Here is a 22164-nt window from a genome sequence, read left to right as displayed (position 1 = left end):
TAAACAAATGTTGAGTGATTATAGAATGGGACAAGGAACTAGATTGTGTTTTGTGATAACACAAGTGCCATCAATATATATATATATATAAACCATGTTCTTCATTCTAAGACAAAGCATATTGATATAAGACATCATTTCATTTGTGAACTAGTAGAAAACAAAGTTATCTCCTTAGAGAATGTCTCTACTGAGGGTCAAAGGGTTAATATCCTCACTAAGCCTTGGGATGTTTCTAGGTTTGAGTCACTTAGGAACTCCAGAGGCTTATGTTTTTTGGGTTGATTGCCCTTAAAGCCTCTCCAAAACATCATTTCTTATATTCTTTGATCCTAGAGGTTTCATAAGCTTATTGAGTTCTTGTGCTGCCTTGTTTTTCTTTCCTTGTGATTCTCATTCTTGTTGTTTGTTTTGGAATCTCCTTAAACCCTTTTTCCTCTCTAGTTTGAGCAGGAATGTGTGTTTTTATGAGGACTTTAGATTGTTTTCTTTTTAGCAAATGGTTATTTTGTGTCATAATGATCCAGAAGTGTTCTAAGATATGAAAATCCTTTTTGTGTTGGTGATTGAGAAGGAGCAAAAGGTGCTTATTGTTTAACTTTGCTTGGATAAGTTGCAAGATACTTATTCCATATCCATTAAGTGACCAACAACTTATAGACTGCTTTATGATTTCATAAAAACTAATAAATGATTTTTAAAGTTCAATTATGGTTTATATCTATTCAATGTGCCTTAAAGATTGAATAAAGTCACATGAATCTTCTTGAGAATTTGAATTTATGTCTCTTGATTGTTTACACTCTCCCATAAAAATAAAAATAAAAATAAAAAGAATATTATTCATTTCCCGAAAATGGTTGAGGCAGCTTGACAATGTTTCAAGTGTAAAAAGTCTCCATTACAAAAGCGGGACATCTCTTTATGTTTGTAATGACATGTTTGTAATGGCCACCTTAGTGATCTCAAAGTAGATATTCTATCTTAAGTGTGTTGCCAATATGTTATCAAAACAAATCGGAAAAAAAAAAAAAATGAAAACGATATGTTATGTTTGTATGTATGTCAAAGAATGTATATTTAGTCAAGTTATGTATTTTTTTTTTAGTTTGTTAAATAGAAATTCGGTCAAGGGAGGTATAAATTAACTTCAAGAGAAATAAATTTAAGTTTCTTTAGGGATGAATGTGATCTTGAAAATGTTTTTTGGTTCATAGATATCTATAGCCTTATAAGTGGAGATTATTTACCATTGTTAGTTTGTTATGGTCTTATGAGTGTGCTCTTTGAGCTAAAAATCTATTGATGAAGTGTTAATAATTTCTTGCTTTTTATCCTTGTTATATGAAAATTTGATGAGTCTTCGTATAATTCAAGCTTTGTCATTCAATTCGAAAGTCTCTTGGTGGCATTTTTCATTATTCTGCATATTAGTGACTAAATGCTAAATGTTTTTCATTTTGAGCTCTAATGAATTTGTTTTTAATATCTTTCTTCATTTTTCTTAAGGTTGTACAACTTTCTTGCACACTTTTTAATGATTTTTTTTTTGACATATCTCGGGCATTGGTTGTTTTGATCAACTATTTTTTCAAGAAAAACTGAGTATTGTGTAGTGTGATCGAATTATGATTGATCAGCTTTCGATCGACTATGTTTTTCTAACCTTGGTTGAGAACTGTATTATGTGATCGAAAATGTGATTGATCATATTTCGACCAACTGTATTTTTTGTTAGCTTGGCTGAAAGCTGTATTGTGTGATCGAATTTAGATTGATCATTCTTTGATCAATTGTGATTTTTTGTTGGCTTGGTTGAAAGTTATATTGTGTGATTGAAATGTGATTGATTGAACTTATTCTCTGGTGTTTTAAATTAAAAAAACAAAAGAACTAGAATAAAATACATGTTTAAATAGAAAGGAAAAAAAGGGTTTCTCCATCTTAAATCAAAATCCCCAAATCTCTTCCTACTCATTTTTCTCTCAAAACCCTCTTTGCTCATCACTTTCTTTTCATCATAGCATTCAAAGTTTTACATTACACTTCTCCATGGGTGGCTTCTAACTCCGAAATCCCTCTCATCTCTCTCCAACAAAGTGTGTTTTATTGTGGATTGTGGTTTCGATTGCTAGTTGTTCTCCATTGCTAGGTAAGTTTGATTTTTTCTTTCAGTCTAGGGTTTGATTATGGAAGATTTCTCAAATTCTTGTTCTTATGATTCCTAAGTTGAGTACTAGGAAGAAAGTATGGGTAAAAATCCAAATTTTGAGATGACTTTGCTAAAGTGGATAGTGTTTGTCTTTGGTGATAAGGTTTGTTTTTCTATATTTTGATTCACCTAAGTTATTGTATCTATTCATGGATTTATTTTTTCTTGATCTATTTTACATGAATATTCAATTTTTGTTAGAGCATCATTGGTCTATATGAATATCTTCTCATTTTTATTGGTTCATTGATGTGTTTATTGAGGATCCTATTTTTAGATGTTTTGAACATAAATCTTTCTTCTCTTTGTCTCATTTTAAGACAAAAAAGGGGGAGAATTTTTGGATGTGCATATCGAATATCTTGAGGAGATATTTTACATATTGGTTTCTATATTCTTTATGTGCAGGTGCTTGTGTCAATCTTTGATGACAGTTTATATTGTGTCTAGTTTGTGAGAATGAGTGAGTGTGTACCTTGTATGAAAGTGGGATGGGGTATACTTGTACTCATCAGTGTTGTAAAGGGTTTTGTCCCAAAATTGCCAAATGGGGAGATTGTAAGTGTATTTTGTGTATTGGTAATTCCGAGTCAAAATTCTCATTGTGTCTTGTAGCTCATATTCTTCAAATCCTCTCTTGGATACTTGCCTTTTCCAAATTGTTCATATTTGAAGATGGCTAAAGGAATTGGTAAGTGCATTTGAGGTGATAGATGATGGCAAACAATGATCAATCGTATTTTAAATTTTAATCCTTGTATTGGAAAATGAAATTGAAGCTTAAAAGTGGAAAACGTTGTGTTTAAAACATTTGGATTGATTTATGATCGATCAAACTAAATGGTAACAATTTATCTTGAACCCAGATTTTTCAATCTTGTCTGATTGATTAGATTTTGATCACACCTGTGAATTTTCATGATTTTCCAAACAAATCTCAACCATTGAATGAGTTTCAAAACTATAATATTTAAGCCCTTTTGCCATATGTGGAAGGGGTTGTAATGAGACAAAAAAAAACCCTAGGTTTTTTAGCTTCAAGTTTCTCTTACAATATTGGGGAGTGTTTGTGTTGTGAGAAATTTATGGGTTTGAATTGAAAATTAGTTTTTGAGTGAAAAATCTTTAGTTCCAAATGGATTGATTTGTTGTGTTCTTCATCTTATCTCTCATATTTCTTTCATATCCAACTTATTGGGGTAAAACCTAAAATTTTTCTTGTATGAACTCAAGAAGAGGTCAAAATCATAGTTTGGAGTGGATTCCAAGTGTTTTCCTAAAGGAGAATGATCATAACTAAAGCTTGAAGGTTCTAGGCAAATGGTTCAGGAGATGATGAAAGACTTGGGTTAGGTAAAACCTTGTACTGAACTATTTTTTTATTTATAGTGGATTATTTGATTGCTTGAGGTACATGGTTTTTTTTATCTCTTCGGAGGTTTTTCAAGTTAAAAAAATTGGTGTCATTGTCTCTTCTTTCTATCTTGTCTTTTGATTAGCATTTCATGAGCTTATGATATTTTTCTTTGCATTATGGTGATTGTATTAATTGGAGCATGAGCTAAAATGTGTCCATTGAATCTTTGAAAGAACAAGATCTATGTTAGTTGTTGTTGATTGATGGCAAGGGGCATGTGAAAAAAAGTTTTTATATTGATGCAATGTTTTATATATTAGGTTTGGGAAGTGTTGTCTTATTAGCATGTGACTTACATTGAATAATTTGTTTAGGATAGTATTGGTGCATCCATTATTGTTCGTTTGTTCAAAAGGTTGAAAAATAATATCATTGTATAAGGGAAAAAAAAAACAGGAGAATTGTGCTCATTTGTGAGATACCATCTCTAATTCCCCCCCTACGTATGAGTGAGATTTATCTTCAAAGGTTACAAAGAATATGACAAAGATATTAAATTATGAAAATTATCACTTACATAAAAACATTGTGATCATAAAAATAAAAAATAAAAAAATAAAATTGACGAAAGTATTAGTCAACAAAGAATAGGTATAAAATAAATAATAGAAATTAGTATTATATATTTACATATTTAAAATTGATAAAGGAAAAAACTTGCTCGATAATTGTTTTTACTGAAAATTCATCCGCAATTGCCCTATATAACATACAATAACAAAGAGTTAAAAATCTAAAATTTATCTTGTACTATTAAAGCTTTATTTTTAAAAATAAAAATAAAATAAAATTACAAAAAGTGTATCCGTTGCACCCAAGGCAAGCAATAAATGCTAGTCATTTCCAACTACTTATAATTGGCCGTTATGAATTAATGTGCCTTAAAACTACAATAAAATGATAAGCACAAGAACATAGATAACGTTACAAGATCCATATACAAGGGTATGCACTCAGACTAATACTAAGCTAACTTAATCATCCGAGGGGTTTACTTCGACAACCAATTGGACATTCCTTTTTTGCAGGTCCGTCTAGCAGTTGAGTGAGAGAAACCACCTGGAGAAAGATATTGTTGGTTGTGCACCAACAATTTCCTTTTTTTTTTTTAATTTATAAAATATACATTAATTTCTTGCTTCAAAAGTACAAATATCTAAATATTATTAGAATACTTTTTTTTTTCAATATTAAAATAAAGAGTTTTCTTCATTTTATGTACTTGCTTGAGAACTCATTTTCACAGCATCAAGGAATGAATAATGTATTCTCCATTCATTTTTAATTGAATAACCTTCATTTTTTAAAATTATAAAAAACTTAAATTAATAAAAATTTTATTTATCAATTTAATAAATTTTATTTATTAGTGTTTTATAAATTAGTTTTTAAATAAGATATATTGGTGGAATTAAATTATTATTTTCATATTTTATAGCTTAATTAAGTCATGATTTTATGTCGAATAATATTTTTTGATATCATACTAAATACCTTTTTTCAATCTTATTTGTGTAGGTTTAAGGTCACTAAGGTGAATCATGCGATCAAAAATGTAATCAAATTAAGAATAATATCACTAAAATACAAAACATCATAACAATATTTTTTTGATATCCTTTTCCAAAGTTGTTTCGACACATTTAAAGTAATAATGATATTACATTATAAATAAATACAATTAAATTAAGAACAATATCATGAAAATGTTGGATATTTTAGTAATTATGGGTCTACACATTAACATATTGTACATTAAGTTATCTTATATTTGGACCTAATTAAATGTGATCAATTAAGTTAATGATGAGTTTATATATATTGTATAGGCTTTGAAATGTGTAGATATTTTATTTATTAATGATGGACCAATAAATAAAATAAAAATAATTAGAGGTATAAATAGAGTTATATTCCCCAGTCTAAATCAGAGGAGATAGAAAAATTGTTAATTATTCACATCCCATCAATGAGTTATTTCAAAGTTGCAATAGTTGTTTCAAACGTGAAAGACTGAAAAGAAGAAGAATTGGCTGAATTAATATTATTGATGTTGAAGTGTGTATTTATACAAGGAGGTTTGAGATCTTTTTCTACAAGTCAGGAATCAGCTTACCATATTCTAGACTATCCAGCTATAAGTCAGGAATTACAATAGGAAAACTAACATATACAGATCATCTATTCTTAATATGGAAGATTTAGGAAGATTGACTTTCCAACACTCCCCCTCAAGTTGGAGAGTGGATATCCTGCACTCCCAACTTGCGAATCATAGGAGTAAAAATCTCCTTTCCCAATGGTTTAGTCAGAATGTCTGCAAGTTGGTGCGCTGAGCTCACATGTCTTGTAATAATGGAACCATCTTGGATCTTGTCCCTAATATAGTGACAATCCATCTCAATGTGTCTAGTACGCTCATGGAAAACAGGGTTGGCTGCAATGTGCAACGCTGCCTTGTTGTCACAATACAGCAAGGTAGGTTCCTGATGTAAAACACCCAAATCTTTCAAAAGGTACCGAAGCCATGTCAACTCACAAAAAGCTCCTGTCATTGCACGATACTCTGCTTCGGCTGAAGAGAGTGACACTGTTTTCTGTCACTTTGATCTCCAAGAAATCAGTGAAGGTCCAAAGAATACACAGTAGCCTATAGTGGACCTTCTAGTAAGTGGACAACCTGCCCAATCAGAATCACAGTAGGCTCTCAATTTGAAATCATTATTCGAAGAGAAGAACAGACCCTAACCAGGTGCATTCTTGAGATAACGTACAACTCCGAACGCTGCTTCCATATGAGCCTTTCTCGGTTGATGCATAAACCGGCTTAACACATGAACTGCATAAGTGATATCTGGCCTCGACACAGTTAGATATATTAACCTTCCAACCAATCTCCTATAACGACCTTGATCCTTGAGCAAATCGCTCTTATCAGACAATTTCAATCCTCGTTCCATAGGTGTATCAATAGGGGCAACGCCCAACAATCCTGCATCCTCAATAATCTCTAATGCATACTTACGTTGGGAAATAAAAATCCCATTTTTAGAAGCAGAAACCTCAATGCCAAGAAAGTATTTTAAATCACCCAGATCTTTGAGATGAAAATGACTATGTAGAAATTTTTTTGTTGTAGCAATGCTCACAGGATCATTTCCAGTAATCAGAATATCATCAACATATATCAAGAGGGCAGTAAAGGACTTGCCTTGTTTTCTGGTGAACAAAGAATAATCGGCTCGAGATTGTGCATAACCGGCGGATTGAATAGCTTTTGAGAACTTAGCGAACCACTAGCGAGAAGCTTGTTTCAGACCGTAGAGTGATTTATGAAAGCGACATACCAAGTTTTCCTCCCTCTGTCGCTGAAGCCCTGTCGGCGGAGACATATATATTTCCTCATGTAAGTCGCCATGAAGAAAAGTGTTGTTAACATCCATTTGATGAAGAGACCAGCCACGGGCTGCGGCCAATGCAAGCAAGCAGCAGATAGATATGATCTTGGCGATGGGGGAAAAGGTATCCTGATAATCGACACCTTCTAATTGAGTAAAGCCTTTCGCTACCAATCGTGCTTTGTAACGCTCAATAGACCCATCTGAACGGTGTTTAATTTTATACACCCATCGATAGCCAATCGATGTCTTGTCGATCGGAAGTGGAGTGAGAGACCAAGTGCCATTAGCTTGGAGAGCTTGCAATTCAGAATGCATTGCCTCCTGCCACTCAGGATGAGCGGCTGCTTCCGAATAAGACCTGGGTTCTGTGACAGCACTATGTTGAGCAACAAAAGATTTATATGCAGACTTATATATGTGATAAGAAACATAATTGGCTAGTGGATATCGTGTACCTTTAGTTGGACCTGGAATCAAGGAAGACGATTGATTGGAGGAAACGTGGGAGCAAACATAATCGTGGAGCTTGATTGGCGGGGCGATATGGCAGCTGGAGCGACGGAGCGGAGTGGCTGGTTTGGGTAAGTGTCTTTCTGGTGAAAAGATGGGTGTCTCGGCTGGAGGAGCGAACGGGATGGATGCAAACGGTGGCACCGGAGAAGGCGATACTAGAGTTGTAGAAGGGTTTGGATCAATCTGAGAAGAAGGTTCGATAACGAGTTCGAAAGGTCGAGAAGGAGAGGAAAAGTTGTCATTTTTTGTGGTGGGAGACGGTATGCTTGTGTGGTTGGAAAGAAGAGGGGAAGGTGCGTGAGAAGTAGAGTCAAGGGAGGAAGAGATGTCGTGGGCCACCAAGGGGATTGGACTAGAATTATGGGTCAACGAAGGGAGAGTAGAGTTGGGCTTGAGAGAGACATAAGGAAAAATATCTTCATGAAATTTGACATCTCGGCTAGTAAAGACCTTTTTGGTTGATAAATCAAATAATTTGTATGCTTTCTGACCAACAGGATAACCGATGAAGATGGATGGCATAGCACGGTAATCAAATTTGTGAGAGGTGTGAACATTGGTGGCATAGGCTAAACATCCGAAACGGAGATGGGAGTAAGAAGGTGGTTTTGAGTAAAGCAATTCAAAAGGAGTTTTGAAAGACAATACTGGTGAAGGTAACCAATTGATGATGTGTACGGCAGTGAGAGCACACTCCCCCCAAAATTGAGTGGGAACTTGAGCATGAAATTTCAAAGCTCGGGCTACTTGTAAAATATGACGATGTTTGCGTTCCACAACCCCATTTGTTGAGGCGTGTAAACACAAGAATGCTGAAAGATGACACCATTATCTTGAAAAAAGGAACGAAGTGAGGTAAATTCTCTACCATTGTCACTTCGAAAAGTTTTAATGCGAAATTCAAATTGTGTGAACACATAGCTGAAGAAACGTTTTAAAAGTGATTGTGCTTCATCTTTATGTCGCATTAAAAATATCCAAGTGAAACGTGTATAATCATCGACAATAGTGAGAAAGTAATGGGCACCAAACAGAGAAGGGTGTCAATAACGACCCCAAATGTCACAATGAATAATCTCAAAAGGTTTTGTAGAAGAAATAGCACTAGTACCAAAAGGTAAACGACTTTGCTTAGCCAAAGGACATATAGGGCAAGCATTATTGGACTGAATAAAAAAATTCAAAAAATTCTTGGCAATGAAACTCAAACGAGAAGGTGATACATGACCTAAGCAACTGTGCCAGAGATCGGTGGAAGAGATGGCGAGATTGCAGGCTGGTTGGTTTGTGGATGAGGAATGGTTGGTTAAAGATTTCTCCGTCGCTAGTGCCACCAAATAGTATAGTCTGTCACGTTGTTTACCAAACCAATCGTCCTCCTCGTAGCCGTATCCTACAAAATACACCAATAAGGGAAAAACGTCACTGAACAATTTAGACCTCTTGTCAAATGACTAACTGATAGTAAATCAACTTTGAATGTAGGCACAGATAAGACATCATGCAGATAATAGACGGAATTCAGAGGCAAAGTCCCTTTCGTAAGAATATTCGCTTTTTCTCCACTAGGCAACAATACGGGCGGTAACGAGCAATTTTTATCTTTATGCAATAACTTAGAGGATGAAGTAATATGATCCGTCACCCTACTATTAATAATCCAATTGCGGGAAGCGACTTTGGACAAACCTGGCTTTGTTACCGCATTCACTTTGGAACTAGAGTTTTCATCTTGGTTATTAAGAAGTGACAAAAGTTGCTTGAGTTGGGCTTCTGACAATGCAACTGCAGGTTTCCCTTCATTTGCCTCAGAAACTTGGTTAGCCGCAGAAAAACTTTTATTCCGATTTGAGTTTGAGCCTAAGTTCATTATTGCTTTAGGATGACCTGGTGGGTATCCATGTAGTTGAAAACACTTTTGGACCTAATGACCCATATCTCCACAATACGAGCACTGGGGGCGTCCTCTTCCAGAACCCATGCGGCGCCGATCTTGATCAAAAAATGGTCTGCCATCTTGTCCTTAAGAAGACCGATTCACCCGGAAATTTTGAGAACCGGAGGGGCGATCAGTCGGTTCCATCCTTCCTATGTTCGATCGATCTATTCCGTCCTTCCAAGTTGCCGAAGACTTGTCGTTGCTGCGCACGGCCATAGCAGCACTTGCGGCAGATTCCGCTGCTGCGTTCGTCGAAGTGAGGAGGCGTTGCTTTTCTTCTTGAGAGACAGAGAAGTATGTTTGGCGGACAGAAGGGAGAGGATTCATCAGGAGGATTTGCCTGCGAATAGCACTGTAAGATTCATTCAAACCCATCAGAAATTGCATCAATTTTTGTTGATCTTGTTGTGCCCCATGTGCTGCAACGTTGTAGGAAACCAGTTCATCCCACAGGCCTTTCAATTTTGTGTAATAGGCAGAGACAGAGAGTTGCTCTTGTCGAAGACAAGCAATATCTCGCTGAATTTCAAAGATGCGAGGCGCATTACTCTGAGAGAATCGCTCACAGATATCTTCCCAAACTTCATGAGCAGTAGAATAATAGATTACACTGTCCACAATTTCTGGATTGAGAGTATTGACGATCCAGGAGTGAACCATGTCGTTACACCGTGACCAAGTTGCATAACCTTCAGGATCAATTTCTTCTGAAGGAGCCTTGATCGAGCCATTAACAAAACCCAATTTGTTCTTGGAATTTAAAGCTAGAATCATAGCCCTTTTCCAAGCCGAATAATTGTCTCCATTCAAAGATTTGGAAATCAAAACCAAACCTGGGTGATCTGAATGGTGAGTGAAATAGGGATTGGAGATATCTGCCTTTGAGAAATCTGTAGGAATCTCTGATTTTGCCATGATGATTGAAGAAAAGAGATGCTACACGAGAGATTAGAGTGCAACAATGAATCAGGATTTTAGTCCTGCTCTGATACCATGAAAAGAAGAAGAATTGGCTGAATTAATATTATTGATGTTGAAGTGTGTATTTATATAAGGAGGTTTGAGATCTTTTTCTACAAGTCAGGAATCAGCTTACCATATTCTAGACTATCCAGCTATAAGTCAGGAATTACAATAGGAAAACTAACATATACAGATCATCTATTCTTAATATGGAAGATTTAGGAAGATTGACTTTCCAACAAAGACAAAACCCAAACATATAATCCCAATGAATTCAGATATATCTTTCGATATTATTATTATCCTATGGATTTAACATGAGATTCTGGTGTACATATTATTTAGATGATCATATTCTACAATCATTTTGTATGATTTGTGATTCTCCAACAAAAAAATACAAAAAATTTTAAGCTAGGTTTGGTTCCCCAAAAGTTTGAAGGAAAATGCAAGAGAAAAAAAATAAAAGGAAAAAAAATGTGAAAAGTTTGAAGGAAAATGTAAGAAAAAAAAATATAAAGGAAAATTAAAATGAAACAAAATGTAAAAGAAAATAAAAAATAGATTTAAAATAAATAAATTATTTTTATATACTATTTCAATTTTTTTTCACTTATTTAACTCTTCTATATAAATATTAAATAATTTTAAAATATACAAATTTCTTAATAATTTTAATTATATTAGACTTTTTTTCAAATTTTTCATAATAAAATCAAACCTGAGAAAATTATTTTCTTTAACATTTTTTTTCTTTTCCTAACATTTTCCGGAACCCAACATAATGAAAAAAAAAAGTGCATAACCAAATGCTTTTGTAGTTTTGCAAGGTGACCAAGGCTTTCATGTGTTAACAAAATGGCTCCGCATAACCAAATGGTTTCAATTGTTTATGTAACAATCAAAATTTTTAATAAAAATAATTTTCTATAAACCTTATCTCGTTTAGAGAAGTCAAAATTTAAAATTTAACGTACATAGAAGTTTTACAAAATAATTTAACATTTTAAATATTAATATCTCAATTTATAATAATCAAGACAATTAATATGATGAGTTTAATAAATCTTGAGGTTGTTAAGAGCTCACGTGTTGGAATTTGATGCTTCAAAGTTTTAAGTTTCCATTAATTGAAAATGGAATAAATATTTTATCACACTCTCTCTCACTATATATATTATGGTAACTCAATTATTATCTTTTGGGTCCATGACCATTGATAGATATGGTATTGTGAGTTTTAATGAAATTTATTATGAGTTTTATGGAATTTAACAATTCTAATATTTTTATTAGTAACGACAAAATATACATACAATTATTGGGGCTTGGGTCCGTAAGAGCTATTTTTCTCTATTGGTATTTCGACTTTTTTTTTTACATCTCTATCCACCATATATAGTTTTCTTAAGTGCTCAATCTCCATATGATAACACATTTTCCCCTCAAAACTTTAATATATGTAGATATTATTAATCACTTTTCTTGTTCTATAAGGAATATAATTACAATGACATGGGAATTTAGGAAATACTTCATATAATATTTTTTACAAAAAGAATTATATATCAATTAAGAATATGACAGACTTTCCAATAATTTTCATTTGAAATCAAATTCCATTAAATCCATCCCCAATCTTTCTATAATAGTCGCTTTCAAGAAACTTTTTTAAACGAAATCTTTACTCCATACCATGGTTTCCTCGTGGTTCATGCTCTTCTTAGGTGCTATAATTCATTTCGATGTGCTTTGATCCTCCTACTTCTTGTATCACATTCCGATGAAAACTCAATTGACCCCATCTTCAACTGAAATTCATTTATATTCTTTTTGTGTGTTCTATTTCTTGTATTCTTTCAAAAATCTTCATCATAGACTTTCATACCACTTTCTTGTGAAAAGTATGACAAAATATAATAATAGGGAAGAAAATAAGAGAACTAAAATATAACATATAAAGTACACAAAAATTTATGTGATTCATTCTAAAGCCTACATTAAATGAAGATAAAGAAAAACTTCTATTATTGTTGAATGAAATTACAACCTTAGAGTTTTCAATACGAAATCTCTTGCTAATTGTATAATCCTTAAAAATTATTATTCCTAAAAAAAACTCACAATAGGATGTTTTCCTTTATAATAATATGAAATTCCCTTGCATTAATATGTTTTATCATGAAAATATGAAATATTTACAAATTGACTTAGAATATAATTCAAGACTGTTTCCAACTGTTCCATGCTTAGAAATTATATTTGGTTATATATTTGCATTTACTTTTTTTTTTTATATACTTGGTGATTGAAAAGGAAAATAAATGGGAAAAAAAATCAATACCACAAGGTAGAAGTTTTTTCCTATGAGGTTTCTATGTAAAAATAGACTACTCAACACAATTTTATAAATGAGAGGCTATTATTCCTTTCTTACGAAAGAATAGAATAAGGCATTTCGTAAAGAGAAGCCATGTTCAGGGGGTTCATAATAGAGTTTAAGGAGCCCCTTGAACACTTACCCAATCCTACTCTAAGGGTAGAGTTTCCAGCTCTACCTCACTCACCACCATGGAGGAAAATATCGGGATATATCGGCGATATATCGCCGATATATCTTGTATCGGGAGGCGGCGACACGACATTTTGAGGAGAAAAATCGAGGAGAGATATTTCCGTAAATATCGCCAAAATATCGGCGATATATCGGCGATATATCGGTTCTGGGAGATATATCGGAGATATTTTGAAAAAATCGCCTCTGGTGACAAAATATCGGTGATATATCGGAGATATATCGCTGATTTTTTTGTGATATTTCCCCTCCTTCATGCAACTTGATCTGATGGCCCAGATCACGCCCGTGTTGATCCGACGGCCTAGATGTGATTCCAATGGTAATATGGCGATCCAACGGCCAGATTGCTCCCAATTTTTTATCCAACGGCCAAAATTGATTTTCAACGGTAAATTAATGTTCCAACGGCTATTTTGGCCCAAATTTATTCTATAAATAGCCCAAATTTCATCCATTTCATCCATTTTTGCTTTCATTCTTCATTTGCTCTCTCATTACTCCAATTTTTATTAAGGTTGCTCAATTATTTAATCATTTTAAGGTATATTTGTTTTAAATTGTAATTAATTTTGTTTGCAATTGTAATTAATTCATGTATTTTCAATTAATTAGTATGTTTGCAATATGGATGATTTAATGCTATTTTTACATTCAATTGTAATTAATTTTTATATTTTTATTGAATTAACTTAGGTTAATTTGATTATTTAATTATAAATTGATATGTTTATTTTAGATGATTATTTGTGATTTATTTTCACATCTAGAATTAAATTAAACTAGTTAACTTAGCTAAATTATTTAATTAATTTAATTAACATGCTAAATTATTTAATTAATTTAATTAACATGAACTAGTATATTTTGAATATGAAATATGTTTATTTAATGAATTTAATGTGTACAAATTATTGATATTTAATGAAATGAAATATTTTATGTGACTTTATAATGAGAACAATTACAAAATTAACATTTCTTATAGATCGATATGATATAACTACATCTAATATCGCAAATTATATTATATATATATATCAAATTTTTCAATAAAACAACTTTAAAATGTCCATTATACTTCTAATTATATTATTATGAGGTTTTCCTTGCATTTCTATGAGTTTTTAATAATTTTAAGCCTACCGATATTTTTTTCCAGAATATCTGCCGATATATCTCCGATATATCCGATATATCCGTAAAATCGAAGTACCAATATATCCGTGATTACCGATATTTTCCTCCATGCTCACCACTAGGTGTTGTTAGGGGATTCACGCATTTTACAGGTTCTTTTCCGAGTTCAACCCCTTTTCATATAGTTAAGTTATATATTTTGGGGCCTTAAAATATATATATTTGGGGGGGAAGAAATATTAAAACAAAAAAAGTGAACTTTTTCTCAAATACAAAGCAAAGAAAAAAAATATCAAAAAAAATTGTTTTTTGATATTTGGTTTCATTATAATTTTTTTAAAAAAAAATTAAATATAATTAAAATTAATTAGAAATTTATACATTTTAAAATTATTTAATCTTTATATAATGGAGAAAATAAAATTAAATGAGTTTTAAAAAACATATAAAAATAATTTATTAATTTTAAATTTTTTTCTTTTTTTTTTCTTTCCTTCCTTTTTTTCCTCTTTATTTTCTTTCCCTCATATTTTCCCTCGAATTTTCTAGAAACCAAACATAGCCTAAGGTTATGTTTGATTCCTGAAAAGTACTAATGAAAGAAAAAAAAATGTTAAGAAAAATAGTTTTTTAATGTTTGATTTCATTATGAAAAATATGAAAGAAAATAAAATATAATCAAAATTAATTAAAAAGTTATGTATTTTAAAACTATTTAATTTTTATATAACAAAAAAAATAAGTGAAATGAGTTTAAAGAAATATTTAAAAATAATTTATTGATTTTAAATCTATTTTTTTATTTTCCTTCACCTCTCTTTTCATCTAATTTATTTTTAAAAACAAGATTTTAGCTTTACTAAAAAAACGATTTAGAAAAAGGTTTCACATTCAACAAAAATTTATGATTTCATATTATTAAAAGGATAGTTTCAATTTTATTGAATATAATATATATAAATCCAAAAAAAATATTACAAAGGTAATTTGTTAAAATGATTAAGAGGATATTTGCTTTTTTAATTTATTGCTAAAACAATTTGGTTTCGGATTTCACATATTTGTTTTTAACTTTTTATTTAATCTATTAGTTATTTTTAAAATATTTTTCATTTAGAAAAATTCAAAATACTTGATTTTATTTTAATAGAAAAAGTAACATCTTTAAACCCCTTATCATGATCAGTCTCCCTATCTTTATCACTTTCGTCTTCTATCACTCCAGCGTGTCTCTTCCTTCACAATTTCAACTTCAACAACTTTTAAAATAAATTTTAGAAATAGGTTCAATCATTTTTTGTTTTAATAAGAATTAATTTAAAAATTATTTTTCTTAATACATTAAGATGCTGATTTTTAGCATATATATATAAAACAACAACATAACACTTCATAAAAATAATATATTAAAAAAACAAACAACTTACAATACTTAATACAATTAAAAACTATTTAGTCTTAAGTTAAATTAATTTCCATTCAGAATTAAGTTAAACAATCACCAAAATGTTTATTAAAAAAAGGGTTTTAAATTTAGTAAAAATGATTTTAGGTTCTAAAAAATGTAAGTTGAATACACGTTCACACGTCCAGCACTTCATGATGTGGTCCAGCACTTTGACCACGTCCTCCACCATCTCTCTTCCGCTGCAGTTAAGGAGCACGTTCTAGCAACTGCTCAACATGGTGGCAAGAGCAACGTGGTATGATGGAAGCCACGGTTATAAAGATATTAAAAATGGTCCCGAACTCATCTGCTACTATTATTATCTTCATAAAAAACACCATCTAAAAAAGGAAATCAGAGTTTGGAAATCTGGGTTTTAGAAACCAACTACAATGGCTGGAGATAAGTAGACTATTCTTAGTCTTTTCAGTTTTGATTCATGTTGAAAATTCATTGGAATCGAATATAGCATGTAAACTTCTTACAAAAAATACTAGATTTATTTTTTTTAAATAATTTATTGAAAGGAAAATTTCAATTTGTTAAAAAGAAAAAATAAATTTTTTTTTACTTACTTATTTTATTTTAAAATTTTATTTTGAAGTTTTATTTAAAACAAAACGATTTTGTTGTTTTATTAAAAAAAGATCTCAAATTTGAAGATAAAGACTAAACTTTGAAGAATTCTTCCAATTGAGTCTGGGGAATTCACAACCGGTCTCGCTTAAAACTCAGACAACTAGACAAAGATTCAATAGAGTTCATCTTCTTTAAACTAGATCATTAAATAAAATGCAATAAAGAAGACAGAATTGAATTTGAAATTTAAACTTTATTTGAAACTTGAAATTTACAAACTTTGAATATTACAAAGAACTTTGAAAAGAGCTTTTAATAGAGCTTCTCAGAGTTGAACTCATTACAAGGCTTTGGTTAGAATATGAGGGTTTTTCTCTCAATTTTTTTTCTCTATTGTGGCTTCTACCTTACAATGAATGGAGGAACCCCTTTTATAGAACTCTGGGAGCATATTTGAAGAGGCTTAGAGTCCACAGACTTGAAGAGATTTAAAATCCACTGAAAGTAGTTTTGTCCTTTTGTTTGAGATGTCCTCGTGAGCTATCTACCATCGCCCAGCTGGATTTGAGAATTTTGAAGTTTGGGGTTCAAAAAGAAGATGAGATGTTGAACTTCTAGAAGGAACCTGATTTGAAGGAGAACCGGAGCTTCGACCTGAGCATCGGATTTAAAAGAAGAGGAGACCCAATGAACTGTTAAAGAGGCCTTTCGTTTTGAAGCCCATTTGATTCTTTTGAATATATTTGAAGATGGAGAACACCATCTTAGTCTAGTGGTGTGTATGATAGGCCATAACACATGTCTTCAATTTGAGGCTCTTTGAGAATTGAAGAAGCCAAATCATCATCATCAAAATCTGAAGCCAGTTGGGAGAGGGTTTTCGTCGCACATTGTTGAAGCAGTTTGAGGTGTTCTTTCAACATCTTGTTGGAAGAATGGACAGTTGAAGGAGTAGAAGTTTGAGTTGGAATTCCTTTAGAGAGAAGAGAAGGAAGTTAAAAAAATATTTTTAATATTGGAAGGAGCCTTTACTACAATCCAATTTTTGATGTGATGAAGTTGTTGAGAAGAAGATGGGGAGAAGTTTGACCACCATTTTACCTTGAATTCATGTGCCAAGTGCACGGGAAAATGAGGATCAATTAGATGAGTTTGAATAAAATCCCAACATAAAATCCATGGAATTTGAAAGCGCGAAATGAAGAAAATAGTTTGACAACTCTGAGCAGGGATCAAACCCTTAGCATGCTCTTTGAAATACTCAAAAGATTATTTGATTTGAGGACAAAAAATTGTTGGAATGGCGCCAAAGTATAACCTCCATTCTTGGAACCAATTTGGAAAGGAAGTTTGAATTTTATCATTCCAGTGGAAGAACTGGGAATGATCAAAGGTCCAGAATAGAAAAACACAAAACCATGCATCCATATAATCATAATAATCATATGAAGATGGCTTAAAATTTTGAGAAAACATTTTATGGGTAATAGGAGACTGTCCCCACTCAAGTTTAGAAATAATTTTGAATAACAAATTTATGTAAAATCTTTGTTTTAAATATGGGAAACTTCTACATAATTTGTATCAACAAGGATAAATTCATAAAATCTTCTTATTTTGAGAGTATCATTTTGAAGAAAATGTTTTCCTTTTAGAAAAACTTTTGATAAGTCTAGAGAGCCAAACTTGTTGAGATGATAACCTTCAAGAATTAGAATTTTCATCAATTGGGCTTTAGCAATGTAATTGTTTGAAGCCTGCTTTGAAGTTTGGGCTTGGGCCACTTGAGAAAAGGTTTGAGAAGGCTTAGGGATATTTCCTAAGACTTGAAATTGGTTTGAAAGTGGAATTTAGGTTTGAGAAGGTTTGGGCCTTTCAATAGGCATAGCATAAGATGTTTTTGAATTGAATTTGGTTTTAGACTTTGAGTTGCTCATTTTTCTTGCAGAAATTCCTCAGAAAGAAAATCAGGGAGAGAATTTGAATCTTCTTTTATAAATTCTATTTCAAAAACAGATAAGATCGTTTGCCATCCAGCAAAGATTTGTTTTGAAACAATATTTTGAACATCATTTTGAAGAATTTCTTTTGCACTTTTGCAATCAACATGAAGAAGTAATTTTTTGTTTAAAACATCTTCTTGAAATTTTTGAATACATAAAACAATTGCTAAAATTTCTTTTTTGATTGTCGAATAATTTTCCTGGGGTCCACTTCATATTCCAAAATAAAACGGACAATGGAGATTTGATTTTGAAAATCCTATTTAAGTATTCCACCATAACCTATATTAGAGGTGTTTGTCTCTATAATAGGAAAGGCTGAAAGGTTAAGAATTCCTAAGCAATGAAGACTCTTAACTTGTTCTTTGACAAGTTTGACTATCTTTGTGTGTTTCTATCTCCAAGACTTTGGATTTTGTCTAGGCCTAAGGTATAAGGGTTTGATGATGGTTCTAAGATTTGGATAGAAATCTGACACATAGTTTAGAATTCCTAAGAACCTTTGAAGTTGAGTTTTATCTTTGATTTCATCTGGAAATTTGCTAGAAAACTCTATTGACCTTTGAATGGGTTTAATCATGCCTCGGTAAATTTCAAATCCTAGAAATCTAATCCTAGTTTGGAATAGTTTGATCTTAGGGGTAGATATGACTAAGTCGTTTTCCCGAACAATTTTTTGAAAGATGTTTAAATGTTTGAAGCGATGTTCAATAAAATTTGAAAATATAAGTAGATCATCAATATATACTAAGGAAAAGTTGGTATAGGGATTGAAAATGTCATTCATTATATTTTGAAATTTTGAAGGAGCATTCTTCAAACCAAAAGGCATCACATTCCATTCACAATGCCCAAATAGAACAGTGAATGCAATTTTGGATTTATCATTTTCATGAAGTTGAATTTGCCAAAATTCAGACTTTATATCAAATTTTGAGAAAATTGAACCATTATTAAGGTGTCCAATAAGGTTTCTTTTGGTAGGTATTGGATACCTTATCCATTTGAAAACCTTATTTAAAGGCTTGTAATTGATAACAAGTCTTGGAGCACTTCTTTCAATTTTTGAGGGTTTTTGAACATAGAAAGCTACACAACTCCAAAGGGAGTGGCTCTTTCTAATAAGATTTTTATACAAAAGATCTTTGATTTCTTCTTTATAATACTCGAGCAATTGAGCATTCATTTGAATTGGTCTTACCTTAGTAGGAATTTGATTTTCATCAAATCCATCAATATAGGGCAATGAAACTTTATGTTTCTTTCTATCCTAAAAAACATTAGGAATAGAAGAACATAAATATGTTTCAATCTAATTTTTAATTTTTTTCTATTCTTGTTTGAATCTTTTTTTTGTGATAGATTTTCTTCAATTCTTTTGTAGTATATTTCTTTACTTATAAATTTGATATGTTGTTTTTTTTTTTCAATTGAATTTACTTCATTATCTTGAAGTATATTTAATTCTTTCATTTTTAAAGAATTAATAAATTTGAAACAGATATTTTGTCCTTTATGAATAGTTTTAATTCCTTGATCATCTACCTTAAAAGCATAAAGTAGAGTAAGGAATAGTGTTCCCAAGATTATCCCTTTATTCATGTCTCTAACAAGCAAAAAAGAAGTCTTGTAACAAACATTTTGGTTGTAAATATGAACATTTGAAATTTTATAATCTATTGCCAAAGGTTTTGAGTTTGCACTTACAATCCCTTGGCAAGTTTTTTCAAAGTATACAATTAGAATTAATCCTTCATGTACACAATTAATATCAACACCAAAATCAACTAATTCTAAAAATTCTTTTGAAAAATCAGTTTGATAAAAAGCTTTACTTTGATATGCCATTTTTGAGTTATCATTTTGGTTATATTATTTACAAACAAGTGAGAAGATTCTCTTTCTTCTAATTGTTTATCATTATTTTCTATGTTTTGAATTTTTTTATTTTCTAACATTTGAAGTCTTATTTCTATTTCTTGATTTTGATTTAGCATGGTATTAATTTGAAGTTTTATTTGACTTATCTCATTTTGAAGGTCTTCAATTCCTATTGGTTTTGGTTTAGAAAATTGATCCAATACAACTTTTATGCTATATTGATTTGTATTTTCTATCTATTTTTCATTACTTTGTTTTTGAATTTCTAAATATTTTTTGAAGTATTCTCTTTAAAGGTTTGGATAAGGAATTTTATCGAGTAGTTCCATTAGGAAGTTTTGTTCACTGGTTTATTATATTTAATTGTTTGATATTACAAAGGCAGATTTCTACACAATCACAAGATGATTGTGAGGAAGACTTATTTGACTCACTTGAAGAACTGTCTTCTATCAAAAGAAGTTGATCTTTATTAGATGTTTCTATAGAGGTTTGGCTAGATGACTCCAACTGTGACTCTGTTTTGATTAAGTTATTCATTTCTTGTTTGAGATGTTTTCCTACATCTAGATTTGCAGTTATTTCTTTGACTTTACAATTTGGGGTGATGTGTCCCATTTTATTGCATTTGAAACATTTTATTTTATTTGTTATCAACATTCTTTGAAGAAAAATTTTGATATGTTTTACTTGAATGTTTTTTATGTTTTGATTTCCTATAATAGGGTTCTTCTTTGAAATTTGAATATTTTTTATTTAATCTTTTCTTATTGGATCTATAATATCTTTCCTATTTGGCTGAGGGGGAAGAATTTTGTCATACCCGTATTGAGCACAAAATGACCCTAACTCTCTTTTTGAAGTTCTAAGATTCTTTTTTATAGTAGCATTAACTTTGAGCAAAGAACAAAGATTTAATGCTTCTTGATTTACAAAATTACTTAATTAGCCTTAGGTTAAAGAATCATAAGGTATAACACCATTATGTTTCTTTTTTATTCTAAGTTGAACTCAGTCCTAAGGATTTGGGTGATCCATTAAGAAATCTCTCTTTCCAATAGGGTTGATTTGCATCTAGTCTTGTGTAGACTTTAAAAAGGTATAAATCTCTATACCATCTATAGTCTCCAAGTTTTTTGCATCTAAGGTTTTGAAGTATTTTTTAGGTACGAGCTTGGAATGCAATTGGGTCTCCAAGAAAGTGTTTGGTTATGGAAAATATCAAGGTATGAACCAAATTTTGATTTCCTCTATCATCTAGGCTAGTTTGAATGTAAATCTTTTCATCTTCAATGAGAACATTGTCCCACCATCCTTTGAGTTGACTGATGAATCTTGCAATCAGGTGTACACCGATCAGATGGTCCTAGTTTCCTCTAGATTTGTAGGTTGTAGAAGTCATAATCATTTCTTGAAGAATATTTAGGATTTGATGTTCACTTACGCCATCTATGTTGCATTCATAGATGTCATCTCCATCATACTTTGACTGGGTGATTTGATTCTTTTCTTCATATTAAAGATCGGGAGAAGTTGGTCTAGGATAATAATTCCTAGTTTTGGTTTGTTGTTTGAACTATTGTTTAATCCTATTTACCTTAGGGTTATGTTCCTCAAATATGGTTCTTATTTGATTTATGTTTGAAGTTTCTGTTTTAACATTTACAGACTTTGTATTTGAAGTTGAAGGTTTTTGGGTAAGATCTAACTATTCAATTCTTTTTGTTAAACATTTGATTAAATCATCATCATTTGCAAGTTTAAGTGTCTTATTCCCTATCTCCACGGGTTTGAAAATCATACGATATTTGTCTAGGTTTCTATCTAGAAACTGAGGTGTAACAATTGTAGGCAATTCATAATGCATATAAACAATTCATTCATATGTAACTTATGCCACACTTACCTCCAGCCATTGTTGGGTTGCAAGTCTTTGGTTTCCAAAACTCTATCTCTCCTTATGGATGGTTGTGGACCCGCATTTTTCACGTGCGTCCCCACTCGATCGGCGAGACTCGCTTTTTATTTGTGAAAAATTAATTTTAGAAAAGATGGAGCCGCCACTTATTTTATTTTTATTTTAAAGGGAAAATA

Source organism: Vitis riparia, chromosome 2 (assembly GCF_004353265.1).
Source record: "Vitis riparia cultivar Riparia Gloire de Montpellier isolate 1030 chromosome 2, EGFV_Vit.rip_1.0, whole genome shotgun sequence".
Taxonomy (NCBI): Eukaryota; Viridiplantae; Streptophyta; class Magnoliopsida; order Vitales; family Vitaceae; genus Vitis; species Vitis riparia.
Note: the sequence above shows the minus strand (reverse complement) of the source record.